The sequence below is a fragment of the Carassius gibelio genome, chromosome A9, assembly GCF_023724105.1.
Source record: "Carassius gibelio isolate Cgi1373 ecotype wild population from Czech Republic chromosome A9, carGib1.2-hapl.c, whole genome shotgun sequence".
NCBI classification, from domain to species: domain Eukaryota; kingdom Metazoa; phylum Chordata; class Actinopteri; order Cypriniformes; family Cyprinidae; genus Carassius; species Carassius gibelio.
Window position 1 is genome coordinate 17531984 of NC_068379.1, and position 25832 is coordinate 17557815.

The following is a 25832-nucleotide window of genomic DNA, read 5'->3' on the forward strand; positions in this document are numbered from 1 at the left end:
CTTCATAATTCATGTTATCAGTTGTTGTTGTTTTACTAAGAGTAAAATAATGTTTGTTTTTTGTTTTTGTAGATGTTAAAAGCAAGAGACATGGGAGAGCATCATTCCTTTGAGATTTTATGTAAGTTATTTTTAGAAAATAAATGTTTCTGTTGTCTCCTGCCAGTTTACTTCACATTTTGATGCAACAACAGTGTGATTACGTGCTCATTTCATTAAGACCATTGATGTCTGTGTTTTTTATTGCAGAACTCAAACCAAGTTTGGAGTTGTCTGATTTGGAGAGTCATTATTCTTGGTCTTCGCTCTTAGAGGTAAAGTTCACACAAAAAATCATTTACTTGCCCTCAAGTCATTCCAAACCTATAAGACTTTTGTCTGTCTTTACAACATAAATTAATATATTTTTAGTTTTCTCATAATATTTGTTAATCTATTTATAGTTTAGATAATCAGTATTTTCAAGCTTCATAAATATAGAGTTATTGTAGAAGTAAATTCTGATATTTATATATGAATACATCTTAAATTATATGATAGCAAACATGTATGTTCAAAATAAAATACTGGTCTCCCAGACCAGCAATGAAGGACACAAAAAGAGAATATTAAATATATTCATATGTTTTCCAAAAAATGAGCAGATTTTGTATGAGTCAGGAAAAACATGAGGAGAGTAAATTATAAACATTTTAATTATTTGGTGAACTAACGGTTTGAAGAGCAGCCCTCCATGTACGTGAATATTGTGAGGTATGTGAATGTCATGTCTGTTTTAATGTTTCAGTAAAGAAGCTTTCTGAAAGCAATATTTATTCAAACAATATCGCATGTCCTCACACTAGTGCTGCCATTATAGCCTCCTGGAGCGCTGTGGTGAACTGAGACATTAAACAACCGCACAAAGTGTTAAAACTTTAAAACCGATTATTTACCTATCCTTACGGATGTGAATACACCTCTACCTGAAAATGGATAGTTTAATTAAATGTTTAATTTTTTCAAATGTGTTTCTCTTAGGCCACTGATGAAGAACAGGCGGTGACTGGGATGAATGCTGGTCAGAGAGGAGGATCTTTCCCCTAAACTGATGCAGCGGTGGTTTTAAAGGAGGACGCTGCCCTGGATGATGTAGAAGATGTCACATGCTGTGCAGATGGGGTTTCTTCATGATTACATCAGTTATGCTAAAGAGATCATGAAAATTGACCGTGATGCATGATCTGTGTTCATGGACTATGAAACAAACTGTAAGTGTATAATTTGTTTAAAAAAAAAAGTTAAATGCTTTTTCTGTGTTGTTTAGTAGAAGAGTTTACACTCTGTCATTCATACACCTGCTCACATTCTTTCACACACACACACACACATGCGTCTGTTAAATGTTATAATATCAAAGTTAATGTTGTGATTTATTTGTGTACTGTCATGCCAGAATATTTGGAAAAAAACCTAACTAATTGTAAATTTATTGTATGTGTTTTCGTATATTTTTATACAATATATACAATTGAACAAAGTCCAATTTGATCTTAAGTTATACTCATCAAATGTTCAATGCTTTGTTTATGAACTCTGTAGCTGTTAATGCCATCCTTTTCTGCATTTCTTCTAACATGTTACTTTTTGACTTTTCTCTTGTTTTTAATAAATATTTTCCTTTTGGTAATTATTATTTGTGTGTAAAAGTGATATTTAAAATGAACAACATTTGTAGGTTTAATGCCTAGCTCAATTTGGGTTAATTTTAACGTAGAAATGCATTGTTTCCCCACATGGCTGCACACTGCGAGTTCATTTTCTGCCAGCAGGAGGCGCTAGGAGCGGGAGAGGTAGGTTTCTCCGGTAACGGCTGCAGAGCGGTACTGAGCTCACAAACGCTGCCTTATCAAGCACATTCGAAATGATATCGAACATTTTCTAAATACAGTAGTTTTCCTTCTGAAATACACTGATAAAAAAAACACCCACTCTGTTTTTTTAAACCCTGCAATATAGTCATTTTAAACTATAAAAAAGGCAACCCAGCAGGCTGGGTTAAATATGATAACCCAACTGGTTGGGTTAAAACAACCCAGCGCTGGGTTCGTCCCTTTTTGACCCAGCGCTGGGTTGTCAAAATAACCCAAATTGGGTTGTTTTCAACCCAGCAGTTTTTAGAGTGAACACTCAGTGGTGAGAACATTCTGCAAAATACACACTTGATGTCCCAAGCACTCAATATTAACTTAAAGCGGCACTAAGTCATTTTTTGGCTGATACAAGTAACAGTGTTCTTGAACTTACCTGAACCTGTTATGGATACAAATGTCATATTAGCAGGTGTATTTGCCATATCTTAAATCCAGATGTCATGGGTTGCTTATACAATGTTGTGTTCAAAGCCATGTGCTGTAATATTAAATCTATTTTACCTCTAAATCTTACCAACAAACAAGAAACCTGGCTGTCCTCTTTTCAAGACACTTATACATACTGTAATAATGTATTATTTTATTATTTTTCTGGATAAATCCTGATTTGTATGGGTAAGGGTCTTATATGCTTTTTCATCTCTATCTTTCGTAGTAAGCTTTTTGCTCTCATGTAGCTCCAAATGAATTTGATTTTGTTGATGAGCATATGCTAGTAAGAACAGAATATGAGTTTTATGTTTCTTCTTTTTCTTTGTCTCATCTGTTCTCTGGTTTTTAAAATGTCTTTTTTTTTTTTTTTAGGAAGATAACGTATTCATGTTTATGTGGTATATTTTAAAGAACAATGATTGCATATATTTGAACCCTTGACTTTTATTCTGTAAACTGATTTATAATGGCCCTAAAAGTTGTCACAATTGTTAACTGAATGTAAATACACGGCATAACAGAATTTCAAATTAAGTGAAATTTATTTTAAATGAGGATAGCACAAACACATTTTTTTTTATTTCTTTTTAATGGTTTTTGATTGGAAGAATTATTAGTCACAGTCAAAAACAGCAAAAACAACATTCCTGGAAGTTCCTACATAGCACATGAGTTATGATGATATTTTATTTTCAGAGTTTTATTATTAAAATATTGCTGTTTTTACTGCAAATTGAACCAGATATTTTAACAGTGTGCTATTAATGTATTCTTATTTAAATAAATAGTAGTTGGTAAGTTAGTTAATCATGTATGTATGTATGTATGTATGTATGTAGAGACATGATCATTTGGGGGAATATGTGTGTTTTTGGTTGTTTGTTTTAAGGGTGAAATTTGACCTGGACATGTTTTAGGGATATAGAAGCTTTTAAGGGGAACTGATGCCTGTTTCCTTTGTATTTTTCTTTTGAAGAGGTTGTTTTTTTGGCTGGGCACGAGGACCAGGTCAAAGGTACATGCAGCAGTCATGCAAAAACTGAATATGAGACAAAACAACACATAAGATCAAACCAATTCAGAGAGGTCCAGCAGCTCAACACCAGCTCTGAGCATTTTTATCCCATGAGCTCAACCTGGGCCTGCTATCAGACAGAAAGCAAGATGGTGAAAAAAAAAAAAAAAAAAAAAAGCTTTCCTTATGTTTTAGCTAGAGTGATGATTTTGACAAACAGACATTGGAACAGGCGTCTAGCCCTGGGTCAAATATGTTCATTGTGTGTAAAATCTAGTGTTGCCTCTGAAGTCTTTAGTGGGTAATTGCTCCACTCAGAAGTGTCAAAGTATACTCCTTTCTGTCTTCTTTCTCTACTTTGTCCGTTTTCAGTTCAGTTTGGGCCACAGATACGCTGGAATTCCAGCATTCATTACTCCAGTCTTTAGTGTCACATGATCTTTCAGTGATCCTTCTAATATTCTCATCTTGTGCTCTAGAAAGATTTCTAAAACATTATTATTTTCTACTCTGTTTTCAGTTCATTTTGGGTGATTGAACAGCTCTGTTGTATGGTTACCATTCAGTACTATGTTATATCACACTCTACTATTATATTGCAGTACTTTTTTGTCAGTTTGAATACAGTGCATTTGCAGTGAACAAATAATTGGATACTTGTTTTTCAGAGCAAATTACAGTCAGTGAGAGCCTTGGTACAATAAACAAATCAATCTGAAACTCCTCTCTTTGACCTTTTCAGATCAGATCTGAAAAATATGTACCGTTATTTACATTTTCATCCACGCAGTGATCTGTGAGTCAACATCATCTCTAGCTACTTTTTAAATCAGACCCTCCATCTCCATTTTTGACGGGCTTTGTGTGTATAATGCATACACTCCACACAGCTGAATGTTTTCTTTTTTTCTGTATTTCAAATCTCTTTTCACCCTTTTCAATCTCTCTCCTTTTTTTTTTTTTTTTTTTTTTGTCTTTTCACCAGGGTTTTGGGCATTCAAATGTGAGCCATTCCAGCTCTCGTCTAATTTAAATTTTGATGGACGGTTTCATTTCTGCACATCAATCATGTGAGCTGCTGCCTCTGTCTGACTAAACACGTCACCTGTAAATGAACAGCCTGATATCATCCGCTCTCACCCTCTCTTTCTTCTGTCCATTCTGTCCATCTGTCAAAGACTTTAGCTGCATGGCTTCAGTCTGGACCTGAGGAGGGAATTGATCAGGACTGGGGGAACTGTCAGGATGTTACCCCAGGGAAGAGCTCCGACGGTGAGTTAGCACTTTCCCCAGGGCTGGCCGTCTGGAGGCTGTTACATATCAAGGGCAACAAAGGAAAAACAAAAACCTCAAAGAAGAGAGAAAGAAGCAGAAGGGAAAAACAATATAGCTATATCATTAGTTAAAAGGAAAGTTCCTAGTGTTAAGAAATCAGTTAAGAAATCATTCATATATTAAATAATCAGTAATGAAATCTGATTGTACATATTAGTAAATAAGCTGAATTTCCAGCAACCGTCTTTGGTGTCACATGAAGTCATTCTAATTTGCAGATTTTTGCTCAAGAAATGTTTACATTTATCTTGAATTTGTGTTGAAAACAATTGAACTGCTCAATTTTTAATTTTTTTTTTTTTTTTTTTTTTTTTTTTTTTTTACCATTTAACATTTTTGTCATGATGCTTTGATTAATAAAAAGTTCAAAAGAACAAAATTTATTTGAACAAAAAATCTGTTGTAACATTATAAAGGTCTCTACTCTACTCTATTTTTTTTTTTTTTTTTTTTTTATCATTGCATCCTTTCTGAGTAATTAAATTTTTAGTCATGTTTAACTGATTAAGATGCATTATGTCTCTCTGTAAGCATGTGTTTCTTGTCTCACCTTAAGTTTCTCAGTGACAGCTCCTAAATCTGCCACACAATCAGAACAATGAAGTGGATGAGCATTTCTTCTGTTTATTACAGTGATTGGGAGGTGACATGTTCAGTCCACTTTGTTTTGTCATGGCCACAAGATTATTATAAAGAAATTATTATATTATTTATTATAGAAAGTATTACACTATTAAATGAATATATTAACCAAAGGCCTTTGCTACCGGACTGTATTACGTGCGATAGTCAGCATTCAGATGAAGTTTATCATAAATATATGATACATAATGTGCATAATATAAAATATGTGTATTTAATTTAATAGATTATTTTTTAATACATCCTACAGTCTTGTAAGTCCATTAACTGATTGTCTTTTCCCCATAATATTTGTATATTATTATTATTATTATTATTATTATTATTAGCCTATTATTATTGCTTATATTTGTATATTAGTTCATATTTAATAGTTTCCTTCATTTCGATCTCTGTACGCAATGTTCTGAATACTTGTGTAAATAATAGCCTAGATAGCCTTTATCATCAAACATGGGCATAAATACAATCATAAATTCAAAACTTTACTGGCATAATTGAAAGACAATTACTTGCAAAATATATGGTAGACTAGCAAATACTTGCATTATTATACAAAACGTTTACTAGGTAAAGTGATACACAAATTGAAATAGCAAATAAGTATATATATATATACTTATATAACTATTGCCCTAATAAGTTAATGTAATGTAATAATAATAATAAATTAATTAAATGTTTAATGTTAATAAAAATGTTTTATCCATTTTTGATAATCCAACCAGCAAAAATATGCTGTTCCCTCAACATAGCATCTCAAGGCCACGAAACAAGGATATTTTTACCTCGATAAAATGATCTCATGGACACAACATAATATAACGTAACCACGAGTTAATATGACGTTACCACAAATTAATATCTCGTGGCCACAACATATTATAACGTCCCATGACAAAACTAAGCGATCCGAACATGTCACCTCCTGAACACCATAGCTTATCACTTAAATAGCGTGAAATCTTCTTTTGTTGCTTTCCTTCAGTTCATTTCAGCACAGATGTCAAATGTCATGCGCACAGCTAGCGGCAGGGTTTCCAATGATGTGAACTTTAAATAAAATAACTGAGGCATTCTTTGAGGTTTTCCTTGAAAGTTCAATTTTTTTGGTCTTGTGGGTTTCCACAATAAAAAAAAAAAAAAGACATGTGCATCTTGGCCTTCACAATAAGAATTTTGTTCTTCTGTGTTTACTGTGTCTGTGTCTGTAACCTTGCCAAGATCCAGAAATGAGAATTCATGATTTGATAAATGGCTAATTTCGTGCCAGTTTTGTGAAAAGTGAGATTTTGCAAACTAAAGTGGTCTTCAGAGCTATACATTATACCATTCTTCAGACAGTTTGCCGTGGACTGAATCACTTTAAGTGTTGCTAGTGCAGGTGTACGCCCTGATGTAGAGAAGGATCCTGTCTTTATTGTTTCTGGAATTAGGCCCTTTGCTGCTCGCCGTTCATCCATTAGCATTGTTTGCGTTTGTCATAAATCTGTTTACAAGTCCAGTGGCCACTTTAGGGGAATTAGCTTGACTTTATCAGCCAGCAGGACAAGTAAGTGCAGCATCCTTTTATTTAGACCCAAACAGAGAAAGGAGAGGAAGCACAGAAAGGCTTTTAAGGAGGCCGGTCAGAATTTTAGTGGGTCTTGGATGCACAAAAGCCATCCAATGGCTTTGGCAGGAGCTTGGTCTGCGGCCATCTCTATTTACATGCTCTCGTCAAAGGGCACTCTGAAAAATGAGTTTCCATGATGGAGATTTTTATATGCATGGGCCAGCAATATTCTTCCTTCTTTTCCTCCCTTTCTTTCTGTTTTCCAGAAAAAAAAAACTCACTTGTTTATAAGTCGGCAGCGGCAAACAAACTCTTGGAATGAAGGTTAGGTGGAAACTTGAGGTCGCTCCTGACTGGCGGGTAATTTTTGGAGTGATGGAGGAGGCTGATGTTTGTGTTGTTTGTGGCTTTAATGAAGGTGCATCTATTTCCACTCCTGCTCTCATATCACTTTCCAACCCTTGTTCCTGGAGTCTGATAAAGATTGACTGATGACATGAGAGAAGTGTGGGAGCCCTGTGTGTGTGCTGAACGGGCATATTAACATGAAGGCAATCACAAGAGCACATCATATCCCGTGTAAGCATCTCTTTCTTTCTCTCAGGCTTCAGTTTTCTCCATGGTAACTCATTTGAGATCTCGCGTTAATGGTGTTCCAGATTAAGGCAGGTAAATTCATTATCACACACAAAGGACTTCTCCTACACCTCGATTATTACAAGTGAGTTCTTTTGACACTCTGGAAGCATAATTGTGAAATATCCAGGGAAATGTTGATAGACTCGTCCTCAAGATATTATCTGTGATGTCCACTCGCTGAGGCATCCACTAATTAATAGAGAAAGGCTTTTGTTGAAGCTGATGTTAAGAGTGTGAAGGCAGCAGACTTGCACTGTCTAGCACATTTTACTCCAATGTATTCTAGACACTTGAAGTGGGTCTTTAAAATTCCCAAAGTGCCTTCGATTACAAAGTTTGTCAATATACTGTATATGCCTGGTTATTCTTCCCAGTCATTTGATGTATTTATTTGCCATAATTACTAGAAATGGTACATTCTTTTGAATTAAAATATTTGCTGTCTGCTTTTCATGAACTAATAGCATTTTATTATTATTATTATTATTATCTATTTTTTTTTAGCATTGATGCATAAAATTAATTAAATGTGAGAGTAAAGCTAACAAAATATTTCAGTTTCAAATAAATTATGTTGTTTTGACAAACAAAAATTACAGATTACACTAAAATATTAAGCAGCACAGCTGTTCTCAAATGATAATAAAAGGAAATATTTAGCCTAAATTTGCATAAAGTTTATAACTAATAATAATAATAATACTTAATATGCAAGTAACTATCTAATAATGGATTTTTTTTATGCACTCAAGCCCAGACAACCAACATCAGATTTTATTCTAATATAGAAATGCAACAGAAACAAATACAGATATTGGTTTCCTTCTTTTTTGCTGATTTACCATGTGCTTCAGTAGGTTTACAGAAGGACAGCGTAACATTGATTATTCACTAAATAATACATTCTTGCTCATGTGTTCTGCGTTGAGAATTTGTAGGTCTGAGTGGCTCATTCTCACAGGAGAAGATCTTCAACTGCAGATGCTTTCACAGCATGTGAGTGAGACCAACGGCAGCAGACGCATTTAAATGAGTGAGATGTTTGCCTCGTCGAATCCTTTTCTACTTTTTCTTTTTCCTCAGTCACTTGGGCTTTCTCTAGGCAGACTCTGGATTTATACAAGTTGACAATAGGCGGCTTTGCAGGGTTGGTTTTTATTGATTTTCATTACTGACCTCTGCAGGGCCGCATGAGATCAACCCTAATGACATCAGCCTCTATCAACATTGCACTAAAGAGCGTGTGATGTGTGTGTGCATGTGCGTATGTGTGTTTCATTATTTATCTCAGGCAAACTATAATTATTTTCTTTCTTTTTTTTCATGCTGCTAAGAAGACCAGCGGCCATGTACGCTTCAAAGTTTTGGGAATGGGATCTGCATATAAATGCAAGACTTACTCTTGAAATTGCTATAGGTAAAGACCATAGCAATGAATGGGACAAAAATGTGTCAAAATACAGACTAGACTACAATACATAGCAAAAAATATGTAATATTAAGGTACACTAGCCTACGCACCAATAGTTTAAGTTATTATAGTTAAAATAGTTGAAGGCGTTGGGTCTCTGAGTGAAATCTCCTGGGAAGTTTATCTTATGAAAACACTTGCATGATGGCATTTCGATTGATTAAACTTTGCATATAAATATTTGATATATATTGATACCAATATTTGAATTTAAGATCACATGTACAACATAGCAAAATGATCATGTAGGTTATGAACATCTTATATGATTCATCTATGCATCATGCTACACCCAAATGGCATATTGCAATGTTAAGAAACAGAACTACTTCTCACTCAAAAAATATTTATATATTAAATGGTCTGTTGCTGGAGACTTGACATTAGTGGTTTTATTTGAATAATTAATAAGGTTATTCAAGGTTTTGGCACTGCTCGGTGGGTGTTACCATACAAAAATGTTACCATAATATTTTGTTACATGAGCCTCAGTTACAAACAGGACAACAGTTCAGGAACAGATGCATGATTAATCCTTACAGTAAAAATCTCAACTGGCTCCTCTGTGTGAACACTTCTCTATCACATGACCGCTGGAATGAGCAGATGAACGATGAAAAGAGAAGGAGAGCAGAAGGAATGTAAATCATATAATATAACTGTCCATCTGATTTCAGCTTGACTCAAATGCTGTATATGTTCACCCTCTCAGAGTAGAATGGCTTTAAAATAATATTTGAAGCTGGTGTGATCTGTATCACTTTACAACATGAGTTTCCACAAAGAATGGTGCTGCTTTAAGAGAAACGATAAAAGTTTATAGGCATGGATCTATTTTTCATGAGGAACGGATACGAACGATACCCATGGGATATAGTAAAAAGACCTGGTGTGGCTGATCCGAGAGCTGCTGTAATAAAATAAGACATCATATAGATATAATATAGCCAGTGTGGTTTGGTGTGTCAGAGGGGGAATGGAAAATAAGAAATGTCTGCTACTCACTAGAAGTGTGAAAGTATTATTATTATTTTTTTATTCCACCCTTTTTTAGAATACTTTCCTCCTCATAAAGAGTTTCATGCATATCAGTTAAGTAGGTTGTGAGAATAATATTTTAAATGTATATATATATTTTTTGCATACAATTCCATAACTTCACAAAATATCATACAGTAACACTTTACAATAAGGTTCATTAGTTAATATTAGTTAACTACTTTAGTTAGCATGAACTAACAATGAACAAAACATCCCAGCATTTATTAATCTTAGTTAATGCTAATTTCAACATTTATTAATGCATTGTTTAAAAAGTTGTAAAAACGAATTAACAAACTAAGTGAACAACTGTATTTTCGTTAATTAACATTATTGAAGAATAATAAATACTGTAATGAATGCATTGCTCATGGTTTATGTTAGTTAATACATTAACTAACATTAACAAATAGAACCTTATTGTAAAGTGTTACCAATCATACAAATAAAACAACAAAAGAGAGACAACAACAAGCAAAATAACAACCTGAACCAAAAGTTTCAGTCGTTGGATCCATGCAACAGGTCTGAGATTTCAAGTCCAAGACTTTAAGTTTGGTGACCAATAATCAGAGTAATGGGACCCTGACCCTGACCCAGCCCAAAGCCCCCCCCCACCCCATCCCCCCAGCTCTGGTGTTAAGCTTATCACTTAAATAGCGTGAAATCTTCTTTTGTTGCTTTCCTTCAGTTCATTTCAGCACAGATGTCAAATGTCATGCGCACAGCTAGCGGCAGGGTTTCCAATGATGTGAACTTTAAATAAAATAACTGAGGCATTCTTTGAGGTTTTCCTTGAAAGTTCAATTTTTTTGGTCTTGTGGGTTTCCACAATAAAAAAAAAAAAAAGACATGTGCATCTTGGCCTTCACAATAAGAATTTTGTTCTTCTGTGTTTACTGTGTCTGTGTCTGTAACCTTGCCAAGATCCAGAAATGAGAATTCATGATTTGATAAATGGCTAATTTCGTGCCAGTTTTGTGAAAAGTGAGATTTTGCAAACTAAAGTGGTCTTCAGAGCTATACATTATACCATTCTTCAGACAGTTTGCCGTGGACTGAATCACTTTAAGTGTTGCTAGTGCAGGTGTACGCCCTGATGTAGAGAAGGATCCTGTCTTTATTGTTTCTGGAATTAGGCCCTTTGCTGCTCGCCGTTCATCCATTAGCATTGTTTGCGTTTGTCATAAATCTGTTTACAAGTCCAGTGGCCACTTTAGGGGAATTAGCTTGACTTTATCAGCCAGCAGGACAAGTAAGTGCAGCATCCTTTTATTTAGACCCAAACAGAGAAAGGAGAGGAAGCACAGAAAGGCTTTTAAGGAGGCCGGTCAGAATTTTAGTGGGTCTTGGATGCACAAAAGCCATCCAATGGCTTTGGCAGGAGCTTGGTCTGCGGCCATCTCTATTTACATGCTCTCGTCAAAGGGCACTCTGAAAAATGAGTTTCCATGATGGAGATTTTTATATGCATGGGCCAGCAATATTCTTCCTTCTTTTCCTCCCTTTCTTTCTGTTTTCCAGAAAAAAAAAACTCACTTGTTTATAAGTCGGCAGCGGCAAACAAACTCTTGGAATGAAGGTTAGGTGGAAACTTGAGGTCGCTCCTGACTGGCGGGTAATTTTTGGAGTGATGGAGGAGGCTGATGTTTGTGTTGTTTGTGGCTTTAATGAAGGTGCATCTATTTCCACTCCTGCTCTCATATCACTTTCCAACCCTTGTTCCTGGAGTCTGATAAAGATTGACTGATGACATGAGAGAAGTGTGGGAGCCCTGTGTGTGTGCTGAACGGGCATATTAACATGAAGGCAATCACAAGAGCACATCATATCCCGTGTAAGCATCTCTTTCTTTCTCTCAGGCTTCAGTTTTCTCCATGGTAACTCATTTGAGATCTCGCGTTAATGGTGTTCCAGATTAAGGCAGGTAAATTCATTATCACACACAAAGGACTTCTCCTACACCTCGATTATTACAAGTGAGTTCTTTTGACACTCTGGAAGCATAATTGTGAAATATCCAGGGAAATGTTGATAGACTCGTCCTCAAGATATTATCTGTGATGTCCACTCGCTGAGGCATCCACTAATTAATAGAGAAAGGCTTTTGTTGAAGCTGATGTTAAGAGTGTGAAGGCAGCAGACTTGCACTGTCTAGCACATTTTACTCCAATGTATTCTAGACACTTGAAGTGGGTCTTTAAAATTCCCAAAGTGCCTTCGATTACAAAGTTTGTCAATATACTGTATATGCCTGGTTATTCTTCCCAGTCATTTGATGTATTTATTTGCCATAATTACTAGAAATGGTACATTCTTTTGAATTAAAATATTTGCTGTCTGCTTTTCATGAACTAATAGCATTTTATTATTATTATTATTATTATCTATTTTTTTTTAGCATTGATGCATAAAATTAATTAAATGTGAGAGTAAAGCTAACAAAATATTTCAGTTTCAAATAAATTATGTTGTTTTGACAAACAAAAATTACAGATTACACTAAAATATTAAGCAGCACAGCTGTTCTCAAATGATAATAAAAGGAAATATTTAGCCTAAATTTGCATAAAGTTTATAACTAATAATAATAATAATACTTAATATGCAAGTAACTATCTAATAATGGATTTTTTTTATGCACTCAAGCCCAGACAACCAACATCAGATTTTATTCTAATATAGAAATGCAACAGAAACAAATACAGATATTGGTTTCCTTCTTTTTTGCTGATTTACCATGTGCTTCAGTAGGTTTACAGAAGGACAGCGTAACATTGATTATTCACTAAATAATACATTCTTGCTCATGTGTTCTGCGTTGAGAATTTGTAGGTCTGAGTGGCTCATTCTCACAGGAGAAGATCTTCAACTGCAGATGCTTTCACAGCATGTGAGTGAGACCAACGGCAGCAGACGCATTTAAATGAGTGAGATGTTTGCCTCGTCGAATCCTTTTCTACTTTTTCTTTTTCCTCAGTCACTTGGGCTTTCTCTAGGCAGACTCTGGATTTATACAAGTTGACAATAGGCGGCTTTGCAGGGTTGGTTTTTATTGATTTTCATTACTGACCTCTGCAGGGCCGCATGAGATCAACCCTAATGACATCAGCCTCTATCAACATTGCACTAAAGAGCGTGTGATGTGTGTGTGCATGTGCGTATGTGTGTTTCATTATTTATCTCAGGCAAACTATAATTATTTTCTTTCTTTTTTTTCATGCTGCTAAGAAGACCAGCGGCCATGTACGCTTCAAAGTTTTGGGAATGGGATCTGCATATAAATGCAAGACTTACTCTTGAAATTGCTATAGGTAAAGACCATAGCAATGAATGGGACAAAAATGTGTCAAAATACAGACTAGACTACAATACATAGCAAAAAATATGTAATATTAAGGTACACTAGCCTACGCACCAATAGTTTAAGTTATTATAGTTAAAATAGTTGAAGGCGTTGGGTCTCTGAGTGAAATCTCCTGGGAAGTTTATCTTATGAAAACACTTGCATGATGGCATTTCGATTGATTAAACTTTGCATATAAATATTTGATATATATTGATACCAATATTTGAATTTAAGATCACATGTACAACATAGCAAAATGATCATGTAGGTTATGAACATCTTATATGATTCATCTATGCATCATGCTACACCCAAATGGCATATTGCAATGTTAAGAAACAGAACTACTTCTCACTCAAAAAATATTTATATATTAAATGGTCTGTTGCTGGAGACTTGACATTAGTGGTTTTATTTGAATAATTAATAAGGTTATTCAAGGTTTTGGCACTGCTCGGTGGGTGTTACCATACAAAAATGTTACCATAATATTTTGTTACATGAGCCTCAGTTACAAACAGGACAACAGTTCAGGAACAGATGCATGATTAATCCTTACAGTAAAAATCTCAACTGGCTCCTCTGTGTGAACACTTCTCTATCACATGACCGCTGGAATGAGCAGATGAACGATGAAAAGAGAAGGAGAGCAGAAGGAATGTAAATCATATAATATAACTGTCCATCTGATTTCAGCTTGACTCAAATGCTGTATATGTTCACCCTCTCAGAGTAGAATGGCTTTAAAATAATATTTGAAGCTGGTGTGATCTGTATCACTTTACAACATGAGTTTCCACAAAGAATGGTGCTGCTTTAAGAGAAACGATAAAAGTTTATAGGCATGGATCTATTTTTCATGAGGAACGGATACGAACGATACCCATGGGATATAGTAAAAAGACCTGGTGTGGCTGATCCGAGAGCTGCTGTAATAAAATAAGACATCATATAGATATAATATAGCCAGTGTGGTTTGGTGTGTCAGAGGGGGAATGGAAAATAAGAAATGTCTGCTACTCACTAGAAGTGTGAAAGTATTATTATTATTTTTTTATTCCACCCTTTTTTAGAATACTTTCCTCCTCATAAAGAGTTTCATGCATATCAGTTAAGTAGGTTGTGAGAATAATATTTTAAATGTATATATATATTTTTTGCATACAATTCCATAACTTCACAAAATATCATACAGTAACACTTTACAATAAGGTTCATTAGTTAATATTAGTTAACTACTTTAGTTAGCATGAACTAACAATGAACAAAACATCCCAGCATTTATTAATCTTAGTTAATGCTAATTTCAACATTTATTAATGCATTGTTTAAAAAGTTGTAAAAACGAATTAACAAACTAAGTGAACAACTGTATTTTCGTTAATTAACATTATTGAAGAATAATAAATACTGTAATGAATGCATTGCTCATGGTTTATGTTAGTTAATACATTAACTAACATTAACAAATAGAACCTTATTGTAAAGTGTTACCAATCATACAAATAAAACAACAAAAGAGAGACAACAACAAGCAAAATAACAACCTGAACCAAAAGTTTCAGTCGTTGGATCCATGCAACAGGTCTGAGATTTCAAGTCCAAGACTTTAAGTTTGGTGACCAATAATCAGAGTAATGGGACCCTGACCCTGACCCAGCCCAAAGCCCCCCCCCACCCCATCCCCCCAGCTCTGGTGTCTGGACATTTGAAGTGGATCATCTGTGAAAGAACTTCTCAACTCTGGCTGGGCTGTGTTTCTTTCACACACACTTTCTCTCTGTCTTCCTGTCCATCGCGTCATGACCAAAATGTAATCAAAGCTCAGAGCGCAAGACTAATGCTTTCTTAATGAGTGCTAAACAAACTGGCGTCCCCACTCGCTGCCTCTCACTCCCCGTCTCTCTTCTCTCTCTCTCTCTAGCAGGAGAAATGTCATTAACACTTTGATTAAGGAGGGAATTGTGCTTATATGTGTTGTGTGATGTGATTGAGAATTCAGCTCATTCATTTAAAGGACAAAATCTGTACCCCACCTCAAACAGACCTTAAGTCAGACATTCTCATCACTCGCCGAATCAATGCCTGGTGCTTAAAAGGATAGTTCACCCTCAGTTGCTGGTCCCCATTGGCTTACTTAGTGTTCTTTTTCCTCCATACTACTGAAGTCAGTGGAAACCAGCAACTGACGGTGAACTATCCCTATAACAAAACAACCCCATTATCTTCATGTCTGCCAGTAAACTGCCTGTGGATTTGAAATACGTGTTTGTTTGTTTTTTCTTGACCATGATGAATGATAACCGAGAGCTATTTTGTATGTCTACCAGCAGGTCTCTCCGTTGGCTTTGTGGCTGTGATTTGATCTTGTTTGTTTGGCTTCTGTGTACACAAAGGCCCTTTTTTGGTTTGCGCTTATTTATGTTCGTAAACCTCTGTTTGCTCAGGTTCACCCAGCTGTGTTAAATGTATGTCCACCGTATGTGGACGGTGGTTTGTATGGTCTTGACGAAGACTAAATAAAGGACTTAAAGAGACAGAGGGAGAGAGAATGACGGTAGCAAAACACTACAATTATGATTGGTCTTCTGTCTTGTTTACGTTTTAATACTGAATTACGATTTTCCTTTCTCTCTCTCTTCACTTTCCCCCATCTGTGTATTCAGAAATAGTTGAGATTATATGCCCACTTTTTAATAACCAAGCCATATGAAGTGTGCATGTATTTGTGTTCACTGTCTCCTGAAAGTTTGAACTGAAAAGTCAAGTGTCTTGAATAGCAACAGTTTAGTCAATATGCAGACCGTTGGGACCTTCATTTCATTAGAGGTGCAGAAAATATTGACCGCAAAGTAGACATGTGGACACAGGCCGCATTCCTGATGGGCTATTCAGTGTTTGTCAGTCTAGTGAGGTCTAGTGATTTATAACGAAGAATGTTACAGGAATAGTTCGCAGAGACACTACAATTATGTCATCATTTATCACCCTCATGTCATTCCAAACCTGTGTGACTTTCTTTCTTGAACCTTGTTCCCTAACAACTCTCTTAGTATAAAAACGAGCAGCAGGGCACGAGGGTGAGTAAATGATGATAGAATTTCCATTTTTGGATGAAATATGCATTTAACCCTAATATCTCCTTATTTTTTCTCACTGGATTATAAATAAATAGATGGAATGAGAAGCAGACTTGCTGCCCGATGTACCCTAGATGACACTTCCTTCAGGAGAGCCCTACTGTGACGGCCTATTACACGGCCTGACAAACTTTGTTTTCTTAAGCACGCCAGTGCACTGCGTAACTCGTGATAAGCTCCCGAAGCGAGGGATTGGAAAAGAGGGGGGATAAGAGGACTGAAAAGAGAGAGACCAATCTTGAGCACTTGAAATAAATGTGTTTGTGTAAAGGTGTATAAATTAAGAAAGGAATTGTGTTTAGACTTCAGTCTGAAGGAAAGCTTTATTGCTCAGTGGTTGCTCTGAAAGACATATCAGTTATGTGTTTGTGGAAAATTAATAGTCCATTTTTCTCAATCGTGCTGTTGTCATGACAATAAGTGATTTTTTTTTTCTGTCAATTGCGAATAGTAATAAATAATTTTCTTTTTATGCAAGTGATCATTTGTTTCCTTCCATTAAGATAACTGTGTACATCAGCCAGCGTTCGTGCCACACCTTTTGTTGTAACACTAAATGAGCCAAATACACGGGAAATTTGACTTTAGTAAACAAGTACATTAAAGATAATCTCATGAAATGAAACAAAGATAGATATTTTTGATCTGATGTTATTGAGAGAATCAAATCAAAGACATTGAAGTACGAAGTGACATTTGTGTTGTGACATTTGCAGTACCCCATACTCAGAATTGGTGCTCTGCATTTAACCCATCCAAGTGCACACACACAGCAGTGAGAAGTGAACACACAACTGGGGGTTCAATGCCTTGCTCAGGGGCACTTCAGCCATGGGTATTGAGGGTGGAAGAGAGCACTGTTTATTCCTCCATATCTGCAATTAAAGTCAGCATGATCAAGCTTGCACTCTTTTGAGTATAATGCCTACATCAAAAAAAATAAAAAAAAATAACAGACAATAACAGAGTATTTCTTTCAGCTGTGTGGCCCCCACACACATTTTTGTATCAATCATCTTAATAATCAGAATAGTACAATACAGCAGCAATGATCTTGTAATACTTCTATTTCATTCCTTTAACAACAAAACAAATGATAATATTGTAAAAGCCTAGCACCTAGCACCTATTATCTCTTTCTTCATTCTGTCCCTTCATCCATCTCTCACTGCTGCTGTTTGTTATTCACTTGAGTTTAAACCTCCAGATTCCAGCTTCAGACCCAGCAGGATGTTTCACTGCTAGCCCAGGTCACCTGCTCCCCGCCTGGCTGCTGTAACTCCATCCATCCCCTCTCCTGTTTCCTCTGGGGTGGAGGTGATGTTGGGATGGGGGACGCCTGAGGAAGGCTCATAAAGGATGACTGTTCTTCAGGCAGGGTTGCCGGTGGAGATGTGGTAGAGGTTGACAGGTTGATCGTTCTGCAGGAAGAATCAGCGCTGAGACTGACAGAAAGCAGTAAATCATCTGGAACAGAAAGTTTTGAACTCAAAGACAGCTTTCTGGGTGAGAATAGCTCGTGGTGGGATTGATTAAACAGGTTGTCTACATGGTTAGCTCTGAGACAAATGAATAGAACACAACTGGAGAAGTGGTAAAGCAGCCTATCTCTGTAAATTTTGATCACTGTAAAAATCTCAACAATCAGAGTGGTTGACCTGTATGTTTTTGTTTCTTTATCTTCTTTATTTATTTATTTAAATTAACATTTTATTGTATTTCAGTTTTATTTCAGTTACCAAATAGGTTACTTAAGAAAACTGGACTGCTGCTCCATCATTTAAATAAAATCTTTTCACGGTGGTCTGTGATTGTTTTGTCATTGATTTCAGATTTGCCCACTCCTAAATGTTTTGTAAAACAGAACAAGCTGTGGTTGTTTGTTTTCCATGTGGTCAGACAGTCTTTTCCTTTATAACTGGGTGGCTCTTGACCTGAATCTGCTGTAAAGTGGAACAGACTTCACGATTTTCAAAAGGCTGTCTACCCAAGACTATATGTATATGAGAATTTGTGTTGTAATTAAAGTCTGACTAATTGTGGTATTTATAACATTAACGGCAGTGGTATTAAAGATAAAGTTTGCAGTTATTTTCAGTCCTAAAATTCTTTTACCTATGCCAGCTGTAGACACAAAGTTAAAATATTTAGTGTGGTTGGTGCTACCAAAATTGTTTTCTGCTTATTTGAGCCTGATATAACAACACAGTCAACCAGTAGTGTGGGTTTGGGTCTGAAAAGTAAAAAAAAAAAAAAAAAAAAACACAGTGAAAGTCATGACATTTGCCAAGTATGGTAACAGTGAGAAGTGAACACACACCCAGAGCAGCGGGCAGCTATATCCAGTGCCTGGGGAGCAACTGGGGATTCAGTGCCTTGCTCAAGGGCACTTCAGCCACGGGGATTGAGGGTGGAAGAGAGTGCGGTTCATTCACTCCCCCCCACCTACAACTCCTGCCAGCTCCGAGACTCGAATTGGCAACCTTCGGGTAACTAGTCAAACTCTCTAACCTTTAGGTCACAGCTTCCCTTGGACTATCTGTACAACCAATGGCAAACTGGGAGTTTTTAGGAAACCTGTTTGAAAACAGTTATTTTCTTTTTCCATTTGGTGATGCTAGTGGTACCAAAAAATGGAACAGTTTCATTTTAAACAGGTCACTTATAATCGCCCTCCATATCTGTAATTGAAGTCAGCTTGAACAACTTGCACTTTTGAGTATAATGCTAACAAATCAAATTCCACTCAATGACAACTCAATGATTTCAGTTTTACCCACCCCTAAATGTTTTGTAAAACAGAACAAACTGTGGTCGAATGTTTTCCATGTAGTCAGTCCTGTCTAACTGGGTGGCTCTTGACCTGAATCTGTTGTAACGTGGAACAGACTTTGTCTCGATAGTCAAAAGTCTGTCTATGCGAGACTATCATGAGTGATCAGACCTGATGCTGATCTCATAGCTGCTCTCGGCACAGTTCCGTTGCCATTCTGATGCTGTCATTCTCCTAGTTTCTGGGCCACAAGGTTTCCACCGTACACCATTTCCAGCTTAACTTTGTCTCTGAAACTGTCTTGTTTTAAAAATGTCTATCCTTACTATGTCCTTTCCTTCTCTGATCCACCAAAATGAGCCACAAACTCTTTCAAAATCTCTTTTTCTTTCAGATGCTTCTATTTGTAGCTCACTTTTGGTGCATAGCGGGCAACACTTTTTATTTCAATTCTGGACCACAGAGACAATGCGAAAGCATTACATTGGAGATGCTGAAGACTCAAGGCGCTACTGCTATTCCGTCCAGCTGTGCTGCTTCCTTCAAAGCCAGACGAGCCTGGAATTATAGAACCCTGACGACACCACACTTCTTCCTCCCACCTGTTCATCTCTCTCTCACTTCATTTCTAAATTTCTTTCCCATTTTACAGCATACTAAGAATGTTTGAAACTGCAAACAACTTTTCCTGATGTGGAAAAAAGTGGTAAAAATTGAGAAAAACTGGGTGAGATGACAGAGAAAAGAAAATGATAAAAGGAAGACAGCTTGAATTTGTTATATAGCACTGTTTTAATTAACATACCTTTTTATCACACTCAAACCTTGAAGTGCCACTGGGTTGAAATAACGAGGGCTTAAAACACAATTACAGGTAGCAGGAAAAATACATAATGGTTACACTGAAAAAGATTTCTATTAAAGAGCTGAACATGTCAAAAGAAAAACCTCTTAAGTAAACTTAAAAATGAGGACCTCATTTCCTCAAGTTCACTATTAGCTGTGTAGTTTGGCTCTCCAAATTTATAGGCCATTACTTTATTAATGAGCATAAAATAGTATATTTAAATACTATATATATATATATATATATATATATATATATATATATATATGTATATACACACACATAACATAATGTTCATAATTCACTTTTGGTTTCATGATTCTGTTTTTGCTGTTAACATCCAGCATATATAGCTTTGCTTATTAGCTTTTTTAAACCATTGCCTACCACTTTCCCATGTTTCACACACACACACACACACACACACACACACACACGCACACACACACACACACACACACACACACACAAACAAACATACAGTACACAGTCTAAATCTTTTTTTTTTTAATAATTAAAAAAAATGCGCGCACACACACACACACACACACACATACGTTTGTTTTTGTGAAAAGTGGGGACATCCCATTGGCGTAATGGTTTTATACGGTACAAACTGTATATTCTATCGCCCCTTCACCAACCCTACACCTAACCCTAACCCTCACAGGAAACTTTGTGCATTTCTCAAAAAAAAAAAAATAATAATTCTATATGGTTTATAAATGCTTTGAAAAATGGGGACATGGGTTATGTCCTCATAAGTCACCCTCTCCTTGTAATACCTGTGTCATATGTCATTATACAGGACATATGAGTTGTGTCCTGATATGTCAAAAAAACAAGAGCACACACACACACACACACTGTTCAATATTGCTTCCAAAAATGTTGTGTCATTTCTTCACCACTGCCAGGGTACACAAGGGGTCAAAAATTTTAAATACACAAATTTTGGGGTATTTTCACCTATTTAGGTATAATAGTTATGCTGCAGAGGAAGTGGCAGCATTGTAAAAGTATCTAGCATACCACAAAAATGAAGATAAATGTTTTTACACTGGAATCCAAAGCATAGGAAACAGTACATCACATGCTTGAAAGTTTAATGTTGCTTAATATTGTTTTAATACAGCTTGATGAAAGCAAGACATGCGCTGATTGACAACAGCAAAGTGTTAAGACTGCCAGGTTTAAACATTTCAAATGACAGAAATCTAGAAACATTGAATGGCTAGATTTCCCAAAATAACAGTGTTTTCATCAGCACCACTGTTTCACCCCCATTACAGACGTTCATGCACCATGTGACTGGCTGTGGGCGGAGCTGTGGCACCCCAGAGATTTGTGGTACAGCAGGCCACTGTTTCCTGTTCTGAAATAGGTATGGGCCCAAAGAAAATTGTATGCAGTTCTCTTTGATACTCCGTTAAGGTTTGTGTAATTGTTATTGACCGGAATATATTCCAGCAGTCCAAATGACTGACATTAACTAATGGTAAAATTATTAAGTTTGGCCCTGGTTATTTATATAATATTCGGTGTTAAAGAATAAGTGGGGTAATGAATTATGTTTCTTGACAACCTCTAATCTTGATCTGAATTGCTCAGTCCTCCAGTTGATTTAATAGATTTGATTTCTATGACTGCTCGGGTTGGAACGGAGGTTAACTGGATTGATTCAAAAAAGTTTAATTTTGTCGCAGACAGAGGAGCTGATTGTTTTGTAAATGTGATTGATGGATGAGGAGTGATGATTGCTCCGCCCACAGCTTCATGAGTAACAGTTTCCAATTTGGTTATTGACATGTTTTCTCTAAATACTTATTTTGATTTGATGGTCGTGTTGGTTGTGAATGAAAAAGCTTATTGATTGATTTCCTTTAGAGACCTGAAGTCTTCAAACAGATTCAATATTTTCCAGGCAACTTGTTGCAAAAACAAATACTTGTTTATATTTAAACATGAAATATCATGGTTTCTTTTTGAATGTAAGTCTTTTTGTTTTATTGACAATTTCCCAGAATTTTTTCTTGCCTGAGGAGTAATTGCTGCTGTGATCAATACAAAATACACATATATCTATTGTGGCAAGCATATACCATAAAATTTTACGAATGAGGTCCAATTGATAATAAGCCTAATTTTTGTACAAAATATGTATTTGCACTAAAAAAAGTGTGTGTCAGTTTTTGTGTGTGTGTGTGTGTCAGTAATATCCCACTTGTAGACTTCAGATATGGCTGTATTTTGACATGGCTGTGATTTGGCCTTAGGTGATCACAGAATTAAAAAAAAATCAGCTTTTCTTTCATCAGGCAAATGTTTGTACCTGATATGAATAGTATTTTGAGATGTCATCCCGCAATCAGGTGCAGTGTTGTGGCTATCTAGGCTGGATTAGATTAAATTTAGCAATTCTGCTTTCCCTGAATGGGCAAATGCTCTGTTAAATAGTGTCTAACAAATTAGTTTAACAGCACCATGTGGCCTCTTTTTTGATTATTCCTTTCATTGCCCTCCCTCAGAATGCCAGTCAGAACAGACAGAAAATGTAGGAGTGTTTCTCCAACAAACTTTGACATGGACATAGAGCAGATATCCTCCTGAATATTCTTGATGAGGAACACACATGTATGCACACCCACGTTATTCAGCTAAAAAAATAAAAAAAGGCACTTCAAAGAAACTCAAGGTATATTCATATGCCCAGGTAACATTGCTATACACACACTGAAATTCTCTCTCTGTGCCGTTTTTATGCTGTAATGGAAGTAAACAGCTGGTTAATCATGTGTTAAATAAAGCTCACCATGTCCAATGACTAAAAGTGTGTAAAATCTCACTTAGTGAATCTCTTCATTATGGAGATTTGATTAGCATTGGCTGTGCGCTAACCGTGAGGCGCAGGTGTTGTGTGTTTACAGACAATAGCACTGTTTCAAAACCCAGTGAGCTAGCTTGTTGAAAGGCTCCCATAGGCTGCATCCAATCTGGAAATGGAAAAAGTCAAGATTGTGATTTGGAACAATATATATGTAGCAATACCATACTGCACCTTATAAAAAGGCTGCAGTGATAATATATTTTCGTAGGTCAACAAAAATTTACGGTTCTTACATGTTTTGTTCATCATTCTAATCTTCACAATTTAACACAACTTTGATGAGTTTTGAAGCCCAAAAATAGTTATAGAAATAGCTAGAAATAAAAGGATGGAAGTAAATATAGGTTTTTTAAAAATACTATACAACGGTAACATGACTTACTTACTTTTCCAATCTGTTAAAAAAAAAATAAAAAAAAAAATAAAAAAAAAATAAACAAGATCTCTGAAAGTTTGCAAGGTGTATATACAAAGCTTACCAGTGAGTATTCTTTTTCTGTTGGATGATATTTAAAGTCCTCGACAACCTCTGTAGTCTGATTTAGCCATTTGTTTGCAACCATCTTTTTCAAGACAATTAAGCTTTAAAAAAAATCACAAAATTGCTGGTGCATTGTATGTTGTAGAATAATAAAATATGAATATATTGAGCTTGTTAGCACAAACCTTATTTCAGGTAAAAAAAAAAAAAAAAAAAAAAAAAAAAAACTTTTATAAAGGGATGCTGCTTTAGAACCATGCACATGCCTGGCCACTTCAGTCCCTCTGACCCCCCATCTATCCTATTTTAACAACCTGTCCTCATCGTTTGTCCAAATCCCTGAAATACGACCCATCAGAGCGTATGCTACAATTGCGCCCCTATAGACAAAATGTTGTTTTCATATTAATGTTTTGTACTCTTTTATTTACACTCTGGTTTGCGTTTTGTGTAGCTCAGTTGGTAGATTATTGCGTTATACCTTGATATGTAATCATGCTATATCATGGGTTTGATCGCAAAGAACCGACGTGCACGAAAATGTATATGCTCAATGAATCATAATTTAGCATGATTTCTGTGAGGGTTAGGCTTAGGGCTGGGGTTAGGTGTGGTCATTCGAACGAATAAGCCACCAAGTAAAATATGTAGGAAATACTGTGAGATCGGTGTAAAAAACCCACACGTTGCATTTAAATAAACGTGCGTTTTGATTGGTAATGACGTTATACATCATTTCATGACGACAGACGCAACGCGATACTGTCATTATTTTTACGCCCGCTAGGAGGCGCTTAACTTTAAAACGTAAATATAGGTCGTAATAAATGCTTGCACAAACGACCTATATGGTCATTTTTTGTTGGAGGACAGGCTCTATTTTAACTGAGGAGGAACTTCCTCTAGAAATAAACTGCACAACTGACCCCCAGTTCGTACTTCTGCTGCATAATCTGGAGGTATCTAAGGAGGACACGTAATTAAATTACCCACTTTTAGAAGAACCTTCACATCGGGAGTTCGATTGCAATATTTTGGAGCAGAATAAATGCTTTACACTTTCTCTGTCTCTCTCACATATCCTGCACTTTTCCGTATTTACTTCCACTGTGTTATTGTGAAATGGTCTCAGTTTGACTGTCGTTTACGAGTAGTCTCTCACTCTCTCTTTCTCTCTTCCTCTCTACCTGAGTGGGGGCAGATGGAAGGGAGCACAGCTTCATTTAATGGTCAGTTTAGCTAAAGAATTAATGACCACTGAGAGAGTGACAGGGAGCTAATGAGCACTTCATTTGGCCAATCAGATCTATTTCTGCCGTGCATAATAAGCGTCTCACCACCGGTTGCTGTGGCAGCATCACCAAGGTAATTGCACCTTTCAAGCACACTGGGATGGATTCAAATGAGAGAGGAAAAGACAGAAAGGAAGGAAAGCACTCGGAAAAGAACACTAAAGCATATTCTAAGCGAGTCTTTCTTCAAGATATGATGCTTGTTTCACGTAAATGTCATGCATACAGATCATATTCAGCCGAAATATCTAAAGTGTGTGAGTTAATGCAGTTCTTTTAATAAAATCTAAATTATTAAAGGGTTTCCAGGGTATAAAACTGCTATGGTGTTGTGCGTGAATTTTGCATGCATGGTCTAGGGTGTTTTGGGTGATTGCCTGATAGCCTAATGCTCTAAGATTTGCTATTCTAAGTGTAAGTGTATGGCAGTTGTTCTCAACCTTTCTGTTCAAAACAACATTCAAAGGCTGACCTCTGCTACAACTTTTGTAGTAAAAAAATAATAATAAATAAATAACCGTTTTTAGCATTTTAATCAAGTTTTTGTTAATAAGACAATTGCTGAGGCCCTGGAGCCATGACCGAAAACCGCTAGATTTTATTATTATTATTATTATATATATATATATATATATATATATATATATATATATATATATATATATATATATTTTTTTTTCCTGCAGGTTTTTTATTGTCTGATAGGTGAATATTGCAAGTTTAAAAACGAAAGCGCAACTCTACTCAACAAGGCATGTAATTTGACATATCATTAAGATCTGTAGCCCAAATAGTTCAAGATATATTATGAGTTTAAATTTAGGGGTTTGTTCAAATTCCTAACATTGATTATACATTATAGTGGTAGAAAACGTAGTAACTTGTGTTTTGGTGTGAAATCTAGTTAACATGATACATTTATGTGAGGAATATTCCCCTCATGTCATGTCTAAGCACTTGCTGTGTTTCTGCTTGAAGAAATTTAGCTGAAAATCCAGCAACAGTCATTATCCTCGAGCT

General features: G+C 36.0%; 1 long non-coding RNA gene across 1 annotated transcript; it reads left to right on the plus strand.

Moving 5' to 3' along the window:
- The first annotated feature begins 70 nt into the window (after positions 1–70).
- LOC128020329 (uncharacterized) lies at positions 71–1642 on the plus strand. Its single transcript, XR_008185352.1, has 3 exons — positions 71–121; positions 250–314; positions 1021–1642. It is a non-coding gene; the product is annotated as an uncharacterized LOC128020329 (long non-coding RNA).
- Positions 1643–25832: the final 24190 nt, after the last annotated feature.